Source organism: Anser anser (assembly GCF_964211835.1).
Source record: "Anser anser genome assembly, chromosome: 1".
NCBI lineage: Eukaryota > Metazoa > Chordata > Aves > Anseriformes > Anatidae > Anser > Anser anser.
Genome location: NC_139720.1, coordinates 152,036,810 through 152,054,703, shown reverse-complemented (window position 1 = coordinate 152,054,703; position 17,894 = coordinate 152,036,810). Strand labels below are relative to the sequence as shown.

Genomic DNA, 17,894 nt, shown 5'->3' with positions numbered 1-17,894 from the left:
ATAATCCAAATCATCTTCTTAAATCCCTTCCACAGAATAAGAACCATTAATAATATTAAACTTTATTAAAAGAAAACACTAGCTTTTTTTTCTTGGTGAAATGAGAAAATTTATTAAAACATGGTTCATGTTCCGGAATAAAGGCTCTGATATGAACTAAAAATAAAATAAAATTAAAGGAAGTTTAGTCCAAATTAGAGCTTTTTAAAACATCTACAAAATAGTAACCTATTGTTCTCATGAGATTTCAAATTCTTATGTCAAATATCCAATAGACTGCAAAGCCATGTTCTAGACCAAATATTTGGTGTAACTTGAGTTTTGTCAAATATCTTTTCTTCTTTTTTATTTTATTTTTCTTCTTTTGTTTTTATTACAAACAAAAATCCTTAAACTGAGGCTTGTGACCTTTTTAGGACTATCCTGTCATAAAACAGCAAAACACTGAGCTATCTGGTATATTTAATATTCACTGAACTGTTCTAATGAGCACAAAGAGATTTTCTATAAATCTCAACAGACTGCTTGTTAATAAAGCCATTAGGAATGTATAGAGAAACAAATGAAACAAAATTAAAAATAAGATTCTACAGTACAGAAATATTTATTTATCTTTTGGGACACACTTTTTATATGAAGTAGCAGAATTAAGTCTTAGGCAATATGTTTTCTTATTGCCATCATGCTGTGAGGGGAGTTGTCTTAGAAGGTTTATTTACATTTTGTTTAGCAGAGGAAGAAATATGTGCATATATACATTCCCCAGAAATCAACATACTTCTTGGATTAAATGAATATAAATGCAATCAGAATGGAGAAAAATATGTTAAAAGGGAAAATCTTAAACATTTCAGGGATTTAATACTGATTTCATACTAAGAAGAATCTTTGACCCTCCAGAAATGAGCAAAATAGCTTCCCATAGCATAAAGTTTATTATGTTCCATGATGGCTCACTTGCACTGGAATGAATTTCATCCTTTATACCTTGAAATCAAGGAATTTCACAAGGCATGCACTCTATTTATCTTAACCTTCAGTCATCATCATGGTAGGAAGACAAAATATGTGCTACTCCACAATAAAACTTGCCTTAGTCAAACCGTCAAAGAAAATTATCAAATAAATTTCATTATTAACTACTTACTAGCAGTTAAATTTTCTTTCTATTGTCAGCTTTTAGGCCTTTACCATGAACTGACATTTTTTTGACATGGCCCTACCACTTGTTCAGAATATTCTTCTAACCCTTCTTTATTTGAATGCATTTACTACAGGACATAATTATATTTGGGTTTAGCAAAACTGAAAGTAAAAGATACAAAATTTTATGGGGGTTGGATTACAATCAAGCATAGAATCTGGTTCCAAGTCCCCTGGCATGTGCAGGGACACCTCCCATGTAATCAGGTTAATCCAGTCTTCATCTAACCTGGCCTTGACCACTTCCAGAGAAGGAGCATCCACAGCTTCTGTGGGCAACTTATTCCAGTGCCTCACCACCCTCTCAGTAAAGAATTTCCTCTCTATATCTAATGTAAACCTACCCACTTTTAGTGTAAAGCTACTACCCCTTGCCCTACCACTACACTTCCTGACAAAGAGTCCCTCCCCAGCTTTTCTGTAGGCCCCCTTTAGGTAATGAAAAGCTGCTATAAGGTCTCTCCAGAGACATCTCTTTTCCAGGTTGAACAACCCTAACTCTCTCAGCCTGTCTTCATAGGAGAGGTGTTCCAGCCCTATGATCATCCTCGTGGCCCTCCTCTGGACTCACCCTAATATTTCCATGTCATTGTGGTGGGGGCCCCAAACCTGAATGCAGCACTCCAGTTGGGGCTTCACGAGGGCAGAGTAGAGGGGGACAATCACCTCCCTTGACCTGCTGGTCATGATTGTTTTGATGCAGCCCAGGATACTGTTGTCTTTCTGGGCTGCAAGCACATAGTTCTGGCTCACATCAAGCTTCTTATCAGCCAACACTCCTAGGTCTTGCTCCTTAGGGCTGCTTTCAATCCATTCTCTTCCCAGCCTGTATTTGCCCTTGGAATTGCCCTGACCTTGCACTTGGCCCTGTTGAACCTCATGAGGTTCATACAGGCCCACCTCTCAAGCCTGTCCAGGACCCTCTGGATGACATCTCTTCCCTCCAGTGTATTGACTGCATCACAGTTTGGTGTCATTGGCAAACTTGTTGAGGGTTCGCTTAGTTTCAAAGTCCATGTCAACAACAACGATGTTAAATAGTACCGGTCCCAATACGGACCCCTGAGGAACACCACTCATTATTGATCTACACTTGTACATCGAGCTGTTGACCACAATTCTTTGAGTGCAACCAGCCAGACAACTCCTTACCCACCGAGTGGCCCATCCATCAAATCTATGCCTCTCCAATTTAGAGACAAGGGTATTGTGGGGGACAGTGTCAAATGCTTTGCATAAGCTGAGGTAGATGGTATCAGTTGCTCCTCCCATATCCACCAATGTTGTAACCTCAAAGTAGAAGGCAACCAGATTTGTCAGGCATAATCTGCCCGTAGTGAAGCTATGTTGGCTGTCACCAATCATCTCCTTATTTTCTATGTGCCTTAGCATAAATTCCAGGATTACCTAAAGTTCGTTGTTAACTAGCAAGAACTGAGCAATTGCTAATCACATTAGTTTTTCACATAAGTGCTAAATACATAATTGTCATGACCAACACACAGAGCCCTAGCAAAACTCTTTTTGAATAAAATGTATGCATGCTATAGAGAAAAAGACAAAACTGAGTCAAAAAGAGTTTGTTTTTTTTTCCTGTGATTTAAAAATCAATTGAATAATTTTCATGAAGGTCATACCTGAACATCTTCTCTGTAATCTACTGGTTTCCAGGTTTTCAGAGCACTACTTTAAAACTCATTATTTTGGCATATCGAATTTCAGGGTTAAAGCAGATATATATTTCAACTTTTATATTTATTTGAAGACAGAATGGTATTTTTAGAATCATACCCCAGCTTAACAGCTTAATTAATAATTCACAGAATTTGGTGTAGCAATGTGTTTCTAGGTATATAGACTTGTATAGCTGCTAAATCTGGCTGATTTGTCAGTTTTTTTATCTTAGCATTCTCTGGATCCTTTGCTGAAGGGAAAAAGTTCTGATCTACAAGATTCAACTCTCAAGTTAATATCATTCATTAACACATGTAAGGCTGTCTCAGTCATGCTTTACTTATAAGCCTCTTCAACTACCTTAAAATACAGAGGCAGAAGAAGTAATACTAAAGTGACCTGAAATGGTGGAGTTATAGAAAGGAATAAGCCATACTCATAAGTACGTGTTATGAGCATCTCAAATTTTTGGAAAAAAAAAAAAAAAGCCAATAATTTGTATGCACCTCAGTCATTCATCCAGCAGAAAACCTGTTTATCAGTTGAATATCAAATTGTTTATTATTGTATATTGCTGAATTTCTCTTCAGTAATTGTTTACTGAGATGTATTTGGCATAGTAATTTAGTCATTAGTTAGGCTTACTGTCTATTTGCTTCAATATTTATTTCATTTAGTATAATAATCAAAAGAACAAAGCTGGTGCCTAAGACCCTGTCTCCATGTCAGTAGCATGCAAAATTGTCTACTAAATGAAAATAAGCAACAAGAACTGTCAAAATCCATAGTGTCATTTCAAATTAATCTCTGTAAGAAAAGCTAAATCTTTATAATCACAGTAGCTGCAATACTTAATTTTCCTTTTCTATTTCCTTAGCAAACTGAAAAAGGGACTGCACATGATCTGAAATTCCAGTTAATACAGACAGCAGAAAATATCTTTTGAGAGAAAGATAAAACAGCTTTCCGTTGCTTATTTGTGGTGCACTGTAAGAGCAATGCAGTAGTTAATGTACATACCTATTATATTATCTAAGACAGAAATGTGTGTTCAGTAGCAGGAAATCCCTGCCCAACTGATAAGAAAGGGGTACTATTACACTATTCAAAAACTTATTAGTGAGGTTAAAATTGGATTATTATTCAGCCTGCAGTAGTTTTGAAAAGTCTATTTTATTTTTAACCCTTAGAGAAGTAATTCCAGACAGCTTTGACTTTTAGAATGACAAACTTTTTCTATATTTTAAGGAACAGTGACCTGTTTAAAACTTTATTTTTGGAAGAGAAGACAGTACATTTATTTGCTCCATCTGGATAATCTATTTTTGAACTATTTAAGACACTTCTGAACAGAGTTATTTTCAGAAAGAAAAAAAAAAGATAAAATAAAAATATTTATATTAATACTCTGGAAACAAATAGAACAAGTCAGTAAATTTAATAAAATCAGATTAATGATAAGTTCATATTAATGGGCTTTTAGGTTTAGGGTATATTTCATTTAATGAAATTGCCACTATGATTGTCAGTAGTAAATGAATTATAAATAAAAGATATACTCCCTATGTGGCCTGGTGGTTGGAATTCAGCTCCAGGGATCAGATCAAATTAATTCAATACTGTTATTTCAATACAAAGCAATGCTCTATATCACAAAATCACCACACACAAAGTGTGTAGAACCTTCACTGTTTGCGAAAGAATCCAGCAATCAGAAAGACAAACGACAGATTCATTTGGTGTCTTCAGTAAAGTTAGAGAAATGACTGAAGTAATATAAATAAAATCTCAAAACAGTTTATGGGCTGAAAGGAAATCAAAGTTGGAGTGTGAGTGTAAATCCCACATCAAATTCTTGGTTGAATTAATGAAATAGGGCAATTGCTTTTTTCACCTACAACTTCTAGGGTTCCCCATTTTGCAGTTTACAGTGCTTTAGAATCCACAAAAAGTGTTAGAAAGGGAGAAGGTTACTCTACAGTGTTGATTCTGAGTGCAAAATTATCCAAGTAAACTGAAATGACATTGGGTATATTTAATGATGTTTTGGAAAAAATATGTCATATAGAAAAAAAAAAAAGGAAAAAAAAAGAAAAAAATATACAGCTTGGGTGTGTTCTGTTTTTTGTTTTTGTTTTTGTTTTTGGTTGTGACTTTGGGTTTTTTGTGTGTTTTTTATTATTATTATTTTTTAAGTGTACAAGTGATAAAATATATAGTTTCTCCTACTTGCAGTATGTTATCATCACAGAATTTTTATAGTGGTCTGTAATCTAAACAGACAGATAAACAGAGCAAATGTTACATTATCACTTTGCTCCTCACCTATACACCTACTTTTAAAATATTACTTGCTTTTGAAATAACATCTTCACCTACATGCACAACTAGTAATTCTTAAGCTATATAGAGCCTTATGAAGGGCTCAAGCATGATTGCCATAGGGCAACTTCATGTTAATGGCCACAAGGCTGTTCATCTTAATAATTAGTAATATGAGACTCTGTGGTCAAAGACATCAGATCAGGAGGGACTTCTAAGATTAATATCATCACATCCTCCTGGGATCCACCTACCCATCTATTCTGTCCATCCTAGACTGAAAGAATGGGAGCCTTCAGGGAAATGTTATCTACATTTCTGTGTTGCTTCTAGATCAGTTTTTTGCTTCCACTCACTAAAATACTTATCAAGTGCCTTTAATCTTATAAAAATTCTGATATGTAATACAGGCTCAACAAGATTACTCATACCTGGTCTAGTGGTCCTAACCAAGTACCACTGCTAAATTTCAAAGTGGTTACATGGAAAGTCTTTCTCTTGCTAGTTTTGTTGTTGTTTTGTTTTTGTTGGTTGTGGGTTGTTTTTTTTTGGTTTTTTTTTGGTTTTGTTTGGAGGCGGGGGGAGCATGACTGGATTAGAAATTCATTTCAGTGAAGGTTCCTACCTTAGCACCTTTAAAAATCCAGTGCCTATAACCCAAAATCACTGACAAAGAACAATGGATGCAAACACTATATTTAGTATGAAAAATTGCATTCATACTATGCTTCCTGCTCAGGCTTTATAAATACCAGCACAGGTGATTTTGAGGAGAAATGCTGGACAATAATCCAATTCAATGTGCCAACTTTACCTTAGACAGACCCAAGATCCATTAAGTACTTCATCGGATTCGTGTTGTCTTCACAAAGTGCTATTTTAAGCAGCCTTCTCCGTATAGCAGCTTCATGGGTTTGGGGGAGTTTTGGCCTTAAGGATCGCACCCTGGCTCCTGCCAGTATGTTCTGTGATCCCAGTAATGAGGAAATTTCCATAAGATTTTTGGATATTTTTGCTCATCTATTTTTACACAGCATTTTTATATATGACAACTAATTCTGAGCTTCCATCTTTATCTGCCAATACATTTGGAATAGTTTCCATATTTTAAATAGTGCATAAGCCTTGTGCCTTGCTCCAATTGAGAATAAAAGCAAGCACTGCAGTGGCAAGAGGAATTTCTTAGAACACTGAATCAACTTGTATACATATGGACAAGTTTCCAGGACACCAGGGAACTGTACAGTCTTCATTTACACCGTTATACTTGAGGTGCAGCAACAAGGTATAAATATAGTTTTATCATATGCAGGAACATATTCAAGAAGTTTGGCTCATGATAGCTACAACATGAAATGTTCTCCAGGTTTATTTATGAAAAGCAGAGATCTAGCAACAGTTAAATGAGAAGGAAGCTGGGGGAGCTGGAAGCATAGATGAGCCACTGCTTTTTGATGAACCAACAGTGAGATTTTTGCCTCTGAAAAGTAATATAAGAAGGCAGCAAAGAGATAACAGGTATGAAATATCTGAGCTCCTATGTCTGTTATCACTGATCTTACTAGAGAATCCTGTGTACGACCTAGCTGGCACTTAAATGTGTACCCGAGTCTTGTCCTTGCTTGCCCAAACTACATTCAGTGCAGTCCAGGCTCCTTCCAATGCAGCCACATATCACTTGACTCCCACCTCAGCTGTTCCCACCAGGGGAACTTACTCTTGTTACAGGGCAAGTTGTGTTATACATTCTTTTGCAATTTGTCTTGCACACCACGCTCAAGTCAAAAGACTTGCATTATTTCTTATAAGAGAGAAAAAAAAATGGTAAATGATATTTGAGCTGGACTTTTGCATTGTAGTTTTCCAATCTCTGCTACACAGTCACAGCTCTTACAGAGGACACTGCCAAAACTTGACTCTGGCCCTTCATTAATTAAAATAATCCCAAAACAGGTTCCTTAAAATGAGTTCTTTTTATATTCAGCCAAATACAAACAATATGCACAGAACACGGTTAAGAGAACAAGTGGTTTTCTCTAAATGTATTCTTCATCTGCAAGCATGTGTAAGCTTCTCTTTGCCCAGATGAACCCACATCAGTGTAGCAGCAGACAAAAAGAGCTGCTGCACTGTCTCAATGTTAAACTGGGGAACTGCCAGACAACCCAGTGAGCACACTGCAGAAACCAGCAATAAAGTAGGCACAGGAATGGACTAAGTTCATAAAATCATAGAATGGAATCACAGAGTGGCTCAGTTTGGAAGCGACTTTAAAAGTCATCTAGTTCCAATCCCCCTGCAATAGGCAGGGACACCACACACTAGATCAGTTTGCCCAGGGCCTCATCTAACCTGGTCTTGAACACCTACAGGGATTGGGCATTCACGGCTTTTCTGGGCAACCTGTTCCTGTGCCTCACCACCCTCTGAGTGAAGAATTTCCTCCTAATCTGTAATCTAAATCTATCCACTTTTTGTTTAAAACCATTCTCCCTGTCCTGTCATTATCTGACTGAGCAAAGAGTCACTCTTGATCTTTTTTATGTCTCCTTCAAGTACTGAAAGGCTGCAATGTGGTCTCCCCAGAGCCTTCTCTTCTCCATGCTGAACAGCCCCAGCTCACTCAGCCTTTCTTAGTAGGAGAGGTGATCCAGCACTCTAATCAATTTTGTAGCCCTCCTCTGGACCCATTCTAACAGATCAACATCCTTCTTGTGCTGGGGACTCCAGACCTGGACTCAGTACTCCAAGTGGGGTCTCACAATGCTAGAGTAGAGGAATACAATCACCTTTACAATCAAGTTCCCACCCCTATCTATAAATACGTGCCAACTGTTTAGCTCAGCTTCATTTTGTTTCTACCTCCTGCTCTAGAAAGAATATTAAACTGTGAGGTGCCCCTTTCATCCTAAATTCTATTCCTGGGACCACTGCTTTAGAAAATATGTAATTAGCTAAACTGCAGTAGATCTGATACCGTTACCCAAAAGCATTTATATACATCTCTGAAGGATTTTTGGTATGCTCTTTGGAAAAAATAGCTGTCATTCTTCTTTCCGTGATATTTGTTAATTGTTTCATTTCCTTTATTTTTTCCCTATGGAAGTCTCTTTTGATTTAACTCCACACAGCCTGCATAATAAATTGAAATAGATACATTAGTGAGTATATTACATTTAAGGTACTGACAGTATCCCTTGTTTTCCATATCTCCTGCACCTTAGTGAAATAGCTGAGCAGATATATCTTGTAGCTATCCTAGTGAAGTTTGATTACAAATATCTTTTTAGATGGTACATTTATTGCATCTTGCAGTAAAATATTTCTCTTGGAGTACCTTCTTATCAACAATGAATTTGTCACAAAATGACAGATATCATCTTAAAAATGTCAGTTTCCCAGATCAAAGTTTCATATTCCATCCCGTGACTTCATTGTCCAAAATGCTGTTTTCTTTTAAATGAGCCCATGTTTCATTCCAAATATACAATGTATTGTAACTCAATACATCCTCGTAAAATAAACCCACAAAATTTGTTGTTACTCTCTTTACTTCTTCATTCTTTTCCAAGAATTTTCTGTCAAGGGTCACATATTTGACAGTACTGCTTTGCAAATGGATGGATGGGTATTTAGTTTCTGAACTGCTTCTGTTTGATTCTATTTCCCCAAATTCAAGTACTTCACGATACAGAACACGTAGTCCTTAGTTTCCCACTGATAATATACAACAGGTTATCCTCCAAGGTCACCTAGCACTTATTCTAAGTTAGCCAATGTACTTGACACTTTCTCTGTGGAAATGGATGGAAGTACTGCTCGCTCTGAATCATATAAGCTTACAGGCACTGTAATTGTGGCCTGAGGATAAAGGCCCTCACTTTTGTCTCTAACAGAGGGAGAGGATGTTGACCTTCCCTCCCCTTGTGTTTCCCTATCACCTCATGTATTTTCACTGATACCCTCAGCTGCATTCCTGCAGGCAGCTGTCTGTGCTTTTAGTGAGGACCAGACAGGATTTCTGGCTCACACATATAAAGTGACTTCCAAGCAAAACATCAAAAGGTATGTCCTTTGATATCTTCACTGACAGTGTTCCTGACCTTTACTGGGTGTGTGCAGAAATGTGCTCTTCAGGCAGTGAACACAGCTTCACATTTGGAACTTTCAGCAGTATTTTCTACCCTCTCCGCACCTGATACTTTATGTCCCCATATGAGATCATATCAGACTTTCAGCAGTCCCAGTGTCCACTTCCTCTTAAATGTCTCTCCCGTACACATAGCTCCACCATTCCCTAACTGACAAGGTGTTTCAAAACTCCTTAGGTGAAACAATAAAATAAATTTGTTTGTAGTTTTTTGTTGAGAAGACTCACCTGTCAGAAAATGATAGATCTCATAAGAAATAGCAGTGCACCTTTCTGTCAGAAGATACATCACATGGTTAACTACATTAATCTGAAACCCAAAGGCTATTCTGGCAAGAAATACCATGGGTCACTTACCTGGTACTCAGAACATGCTTCTAAACATTAATGGCAAAGGTAACCTGGTCAGTTCTTCCCAAATAAAACTTCACATGAATATTTCTGCAAATACTCTTCCCTTTTTCTCCTTGTCCATGATTTTGGAATAATTCACAAGTGTTTTCTGTCATAACCCTATTCTGTTCTCCTTCCTTGGGAACTTATGTTTCTCCTTTTCAAACTAAATCAATATCCCTCCAACTTCCAACATGCCCTTATGATAGGACTCTTTGAGGTGAGCTTTACAAAGAAGAATCATACATTTTATTTTAATTGGTTTCTAAATGTTTAATTATCAGAGAGAAACCCATTAAAAAAAAAAAAAAACAATCCATTAGATTCAATCCTTTTTTGTCATCTAGTATTTTTCAACCTAAATTTACTTAAGCATATGAAATTCTGTTACTGGTCCCCCCATCTTAGCTGGCCTGAACATCTGACTCTAAATTTCTTCCCATAGAAATCTGCAACTCACAAATGAGATTTCTTTGTATCCAGGACCCTGTGATATTGAGTGCAATGTGCTCTGAGTGTACTTAACACTAAAACCAGACAGCTGAATACCAAATACAGAATATACATTCATTTTCTTTAAACACGTTTCTTGTGTTACAGCCTGAGTTAAAGCACTCACCCAGGAAACAGAAGTGAATTCATCAGTTTCACATCCTACATTCAGTGACCCCTATAGAGACCATAAAAATGTCTAGGCGGAGGCCAGATTCAACAGTTCCTGCAAAAGCCATAACACTTCAATTCAAGCCTGCAGAAGTCCTCCTTTCTTTGAGCTCTGCCAATGCAACATAGAGTGTCAACACTAGACCTACCATAGCCCATTTGACATTATTCATTCATGTCGCTTTTTGTCCCTCAGCTTTTGTACCAATTACTATTTGTTCTGTGTCTGTTTTGCTCGGTTGACAGTCCTCAGTTATTCCAGCTCTTCATTCTCTCTGTAATTACTTTTTTTAAAGTTTCCAGCTCACCTGAATATGTTCTTAATAAGTGAAGGTATACCTTCTGAAGTGAATCATCTTTATTCTGATATTCTTCATGGTGGTGTAAACTTCATACCAAAAATAAACACATGGCCATAAGATACATACAACATTCTCAACAGAGCTGAGGAAGTCTTGAATGTTGGTCACATGCAGGTCCTGTCATTTCCACAAGACACCATAATCCAGTAAAGAACAGAGTTAGACTGGGCAAGGCCACTGATGGGTAGACTAACAGCAATCATTCTGCCTTCTTCCTGCTGGCCTTTTACTAGCCCAGTACTGCCACTGGTTATATGCAGAATCTTGGCATGGATTCACTCCTGAACTGCTCAGGAGCTTCAGGGTTTGGCTGGCTTGTAAAGTAACATCTTGATTTGTCTGCCACTTGTAACTGGTGATGGCGAACTAAATTTACCCTCGTGAATCTTCTTTCAGAAGTATGACATATAGTTCTGCTCCTTATCAACTGAATATAGCACAAAAGCATGAATATCTTGTTCAACATCTTTAGGATCAACCATAGTTTTTGTATCTTTATCAACTGGGTAATTTTAGAGATATGTTTATAATCACTTTTATTGCCTCTACTCCCCTTTTCCCCAGAAACATGACAACCTTTCCCTTAGCTTTCTCTATAGTAGGCATTATTTTCACTGTTATTGTAACTCATCACAAAATATCTTTGTCAGAATCCCACTACTGCCACTAACAGCTGCAGGTGTAGTCAGTTGTATTTTAAACACCTTGACATATGGATCTTAGTTGATGAATCGTCTTCCTTTGTCACTCTCAAAGGTAAAATACTGCCATAGGCATATATAAGAAGGGGATCAATATCAAATAACAAATCAGCATAAAAAGCAGAAAAGAAAAAAAGAATATGAAAAAGTGAACTATTTATGAGCCATATAGTAAAGGCCTGGAGACGACCAAATTCAAGATTTTCTACAGAAGTCATGACACCTTTCAACATCAATCCCTCTACACATCACTGCTGCAATATTGTTTAAGAAGGGTTTAACAAGGGTTTAAAGGAATAAATCTTCCCAGGGGAGGAAAAAGAAAAAAAAAAAAAAAGAAATATCCACAGTAGCCTAGACAGATAACTTATTCACCAAAAAAAAATAAAATAAAATTGAAGATGTCGACTTTCTCCCTCCTCCCTTCTCTTCTCTTGGTACAATTCATTTATTGGAGCAATATGTCAAAATACTGCAGTACCCAGCTTTGTTCGTAGCACTCCCAAATCAAACAGAAAAAGGATGTCATCCTTTAAGCTGTGGAAATGAGAAACAGCTTTGATAGTTCTAAAGCTAAAAAGATTTAGAAACTATTTAGAGCTTTTTTATTTTTTAAAAAAATAGTGTTTATATAAATTGCGGGATAAGGTTAGGGAGCTACCTTCTGCAGTGAAAAGAACTGTCAGCTGTAGAAGAGGGAAAAGGACTATAGGAGGGAAGGGGAGGGGAGGGGAGGGGAGGGGAGGGGAGGGGAGGAGAAAAATTAATACTGAAATAAGTAGAACTGAGAAACCTCTCCTGTTGCCCTTGTGTTTGATATATCATTTTAAGTAAAGGAAAGAAAGGCAAGATGTGTACATGAAAGTGTAGATCTTCACGGAGGGAGTACTAAGAAGAATCAAGGGGCCATCATTAATCTTTTGAAAACAAGACTTTCACATCCAGCAACATAAAGACTTAATATGAATATCAAACATTCTTATTACATAATACACAGGAAAGGGCTAAGGCAGCATAAAGTGAAAACAATGATAAGGTGGATATTATCAGAAATTAATACAATACCATTTCAAAAAGATTTATGACAGTTGTATAGTTTTTCGGTGGTTAAATAAAAGACTGTTTTGCACAAAACTGGCTGTCACCTTTAGTAACTGGAAACATATGCATTTTCATTCCATGGCATGTAGCAGAGGCATTTTGCCCTGAAGTTTAAAAAGCACACCCAATACATCAGTAATGAACCTGAATCAAATGCTGCATGTAGATCTATAGCAGGTGTGGAAGCTTATGTGGAATCATATAGGTATGTGAATACATCCTATTTCAGCTGTAACCTCAAATTTTATGGAGTCACTTAACTCAAGTTATTCATGACAAACTCTCTCCTAAATTTCTCTGTGCATGACTCACAATTGTGCATATTATCTACAAACTCTCTTACCCACCTTCCTATCCCCACCCCTCAGCCTCACCAGTCTCCTCCCCTATGGTGCAACAGAGAGTACAAAGAAATAAAACTACTGAAAAGACCAAGATATTGAAAGGAAAAAAAATTGACACTGAATATAAGGACTAACCTCTGCTCATTTGTTCCCCTTTCCAATGAGAGTCTAATCTGCAGAAAAATTCCTCAAAATCTAGGTTTCTAATCCAAGATTCACTAGACAGTAAACAGCTGTAAACAAGCAGTTAGTCTCGTCTTTGACTCAAGTGAGATGTTTATTAATGACACTGGGCAAGTGACAAATCTCCCAAACATCTTACTTGACAGCCTGGGTGTCTTCACTTCCGTCACTGTCCTGAGCTCCTAAAACAGGAAGAAAGATGGACACACTCATTTCATTAGTTACCAGTAACCCACAATGGCTTTTGTTTATATTTTTTTCCAAAGTTTTGATTTAGTTTTACTTTTTTTTTTTTTTACTTTTTTTTTTCTTTTTCCCCGGGGTGGTGTCTGTTTAGAATCACAAGATATATTTTGCTGTCTATTACTGCAGTGGCTGCACCAGATCTATTAAGGCTCTTCCTTTGATACAAAACCTCTTAGATAGAAGAGGACAATCATTGTCATTAAATTTTTTACAATATAAAAGCTGTAAATGTTCAAGTAAAATTCCTTTAACATGAAGTGCATAAAAACTGTGCTTTGATTTACTTCTTTACACATTGTTGAAAACATCTCTTTGAAAGCTTTGCAGCATGGTTATTTCACAACGGCAGGGTATACAAAGCCTAATTGAAACAATTAAGGTGACATCCAACAGCTTCAGTTACATTTTGAGGATATCAGTTTGCATTAATACATTTTCATACGAACAGCATTAAAATACATGTCAGTCTGTCACCCTTTGGATAAATTATAATCTTAAAGATAAATATTAAAATTGCCTTTCAAAAATCGAAGTTCAGACATGGGTAGGCGAAAAGGGCTGCCTGTGCCTATATTCACTAAATAACTGGTGCCACATCCCTCAAATGAAACACAGTTATCCGGGACGTGAAATGTTGCCTCTTGGTTGTATATCATTTCTGATGGCAACTATCTGTTATAATGGAAAAGGCATCAGTGATGCATCAGGATCTATCTGGCAAAGCTCTATGAGGTTCTCAATCACTCGATCTCTGCAAAGTGACAGCTGTTGCAGTTCATGCTTTTTTTTCTGAAGAAACTTCAGTTCACTGAAAATGTCAGGTTACAGAAGCAGCAAGATCTCCATCTGTTTATTCCAAACTGAATATAAGACAAAAGTCACAGCACAGAATTTGATACATTACATGTGCTTCTCTTATTCTGAAAAGCTATCAGTGCCTTTATTTCTTTTTTAAGCAATACAGTGGCATTTCAATCAACATCAGAATTACTCTGTGTGTGTCCCACAAACCTGTGCCAACCTGAAGAGTTTCAAACATGAATCAACCTGTGTCACCTCCCTCTTTGGCTACAGCCAGTGCATAAGATTTTCTCCCACATGGTGTGACTCAGTTACACCCACCTTCCAGTTCTGTCCAGCCCTTCTGTCCTCGGTGCCTGTCCCTTTCTCCCTCTGGGCTTCAGATATATGTCAAGACATGATTAGCAAAAGGATGAGGAGAACAATGGGAAGGAATGAAAAAAAGAGGCCTGTGGTTGTTCAGGATAGGAAACATTGATACTATGATTATTCTGGTCACTGTTATCTGATTTTAAGACATTTTAAGTTTTAGAAATAGGAACATACACAGAAACTTCTTTTCAATTCATCATGACAAATATAGAAACAAGAGAGTAGGCAGGGAAGACTAGTGTTCACTACATCATGCTTAGTATATGCAGTGTACTTTTGCCTTCTAGTTTTTTTCAGTGACACCCCCCTGATAATTATGCATTGAAAATGTGAACCTTCTTTGTTTTCCTTTCAAGTGGTCCACTGTTACTTATGGAAGGCTTTTTGCTTTGCTTTTCATTAACTGGTTGATATTGCTTTTTCCTTTTTCTTCAGAAAGCAATTATAATGGCCTTTTGAAACAAGAGGTTTATCTTCTCCCCAAATTAATAATACTTTGCAGTGACTTCATTTAGGGGCCAGAATCATTTTTATATAGCCTCAAGGAGAGAGAGGAAAAAGTAAATCAACATTAATGATTCATTAGTAGCCAGCACTTGGTATATGAGCTTATATTATAGGAGTGAATTTTTCTTTAAAATAACACATTTAAAGCTACAGCCCCTAAAGTGTTCATTTTATTCACATATTCTGGATTCATCTAATTCCCAAATTTGACCCTCAAAAAAGAACTACTCAGCATACTGATATTTTGCATGGTTTGTGTTAGCTGGCTGAGAAAAAAATATATATATAGTAATTTAAATCAAGAGCATTATATTTACAAAGAACAGCCCTTAAACATTTTCAGCTTCTTTCTTAGGTTTTATGGGCAGAGAGGGAGAGGGTGATTGGTAGTGTCAGCATTATACAATCCTTCAGGACCTGTGCTTATCAAAACTCCAATCGAAAGAGAAAAGCATGTTGCTGACACAGTGAGCCACCCCAAACAGCCCTTACACAGGCTCAGAAAGGTGTGGGATATGTCAGAAACACACACAGTGAATTCATCCCTTTCCCCTCTTTGTGTAGCCCCGATGGATCAGGCTACAGCTATTGCTTACCCTTAGAGGCAACATCATTTCTTGACTGTGCCTTGATAAGGATGCTGCCTGACGTGCACAACTTCAGTCAAAATATTACACTGGCAATTATAATATCAAATGTTGCTCTCCACATTCCCTGTTGTTACTACGGGAGACTCCTTTTTTCAAACGTTTTAGGATTTGCTACAACATTGTATGAAATAACTGTGACTTAAATAATCCTTTTTAATGAGTCCTATGCAGGAATGGGATGGGCCTAATTCAAAGTGGAGAACTCCACAGAGAATGAGTTAAAAGAATTTTTTTTTAATAAAATAACAAAATATGAATTAATTTGTAATAAAATACTGTGGAACACTTTGAAGAACATTTATTATTAACCAGAAAGAGAACTGACAGGAAGTTCCCTAACATTTTTTCTCAAATACTGCAGTTGAAAATGTTTGATTCTAAAGGTTTCTATGGGCTTTTTTTTGAATATTGCTTCCACAAAACTTACTGCATTTGAAAACACCTAACACTTTAATATTATAGCTCAGTTTTCTTTCAGATAAGACAATTATTTCTGAAAATTCTGTCTTTTAAAAAGAAAAACTATTTTTTCCAGAGATTTTAGACATATTTCACTTATTTAAAATCTTATTTTTTGGCAGCAAAGATTACCTGTAGTTTGCTACATTGCAAATTATTTAAAAGTTGTTTACAAAGTCTTCCTTTCATAAACAGAGGAAAGGGTGCCACCTGAAAAAAAAAAGTAATAGCAGATTAAAACCTCGTATAGTCCTCGTATTGAAAATAAATGTAGAGTCAAATTGGGTCTTATTTATGTAATAGACATTTTAAACAATATTAAATATAATGGACTTTAACAGATAATTCCAGACTTTACATTATTTTAAAATAGTAGAGAGATCATTATATATACAAGTTCCTGTGTTTGTAGAAAGAAAAACATTATCAGCAAATTTGTATTTTTAAAATACTAGCTTAATAGGTTTTTCACATGAATTACTCTAGAATCTTAAATCCATTTATAAAATGCCAAAAGTAGTTCTAGAGGAAGCATTAAGGATCACTGTCTAATTCTGACACTGCATGAATTTTCATACAATTTGCGAAGGTGTGAGTCAATATAAAATGTTGTGAATGACTTCAGTGAATCGCACAGTATATCTCCTCAGAGAAAACGATGAGATGAAGTGTTTGGTACAAGGAGCAGTAGGAAAATCCACTGAATATTCAGTTCTTCAGTGAGTCTTATGGTTTCTTTTGAATCTCAGTAACCAGAGAGAGATTGAGCATCTTTGTAACATTTATTTAGTAAAAAGCAACACTGTTGTAATAAAAATAATTTTAAAAAAATAAAAAATGAGGGCATTCATTTTCAAAAACCTGAATCCACTAAACTACCCATACAATATAGAGCTGTAAGCAGAAGAAATAAGCATAATTAGACACTTGTAAGGTGGAATTTGAGCATATCCCAACATATGCAAAAGGATTATGTTTTGGACACAAGTGCCCAGATCTCTTTTCTGTATTGAACAGGAGCTTCCTAGACAGGTCTGGGTAGACTAGATCAGGCCAGGAAAAGCTTCCAGATAGCTTTATTTTATTTACTTGTTTGGACTCCTTGGACTCTTTCCTACAGTTTGAAAGAAAAACATGCACAGTTATAGTGTTTGATTAACCTGTTTGATTAAATGTCATGCCCCCAGTCATTCATTATAGAGCAGAACAGTTTCTCCCACTGCCAGACTCCCAGAGACAGCTCCAGTTCACAGCAGCAGACAGATATCTAGGTCACTTAACATTTGTGCTCACTTTTATAAGCCCTGGACAGTCAGGAGCAGAGCTCAAGCTTTCCAGATGAGGTACTGGTGTTGCATTTTGTCTCACATGGGCATAAAAAGAAAGCCTGGATGAATTGTAACCTGAGTAACCTTTTCACACACAAATCACACACAGTAGCCAAACTTCTGTTAAAAACTGACAAAACCCCATGCCATTCCAGCATCCCACCAACTACTTTGCTGACTTCTCCAGTGACCAAAATTCCTACCAGACTTTTTAAAGAATTCAAATGCCTCCTCGCAGTCTGTCTATTTTAGCAAAAGGAAGAACTGAAAGTGTAGATGGAAACCTAAGCAAAAATGAAATCTGGAGCCAAGGGTGCAATCCTAGTGAGCACAATGTCTAGGGAAAAGGATGGGCTGCACAGCATAAGACTAGAGCAAGTTTTCTGCAAGCTGTTTGTAGCACACCACAAGCCAGACATGGATTGGTGAGATGGT

General features: G+C 36.7%; 1 long non-coding RNA gene across 4 annotated transcripts in view; it reads right to left on the bottom strand.

The window, feature by feature from the left end:
- Positions 1–9,999: 9,999 nt before the first annotated feature.
- The window catches only part of LOC310892737, a 58,342-nt gene continuing 50,447 nt past the window's right edge, over positions 10,000–17,894 (bottom strand). For 3 of the 4 annotated variants that reach the window (XR_014578352.1, XR_014578353.1, XR_014578354.1), the window contains 3 exons: positions 16,264–16,341; positions 14,465–14,520; positions 12,209–13,278 (listed from right to left, as the gene is read on the bottom strand). This is a non-coding gene — a long non-coding RNA (uncharacterized lncRNA). Of the gene's footprint in view, positions 11,195–12,208; positions 13,279–14,464; positions 14,521–16,263; positions 16,342–17,894 lie in introns of those variants that run through there. The other variant, XR_014578355.1, reaches the window with a different exon arrangement.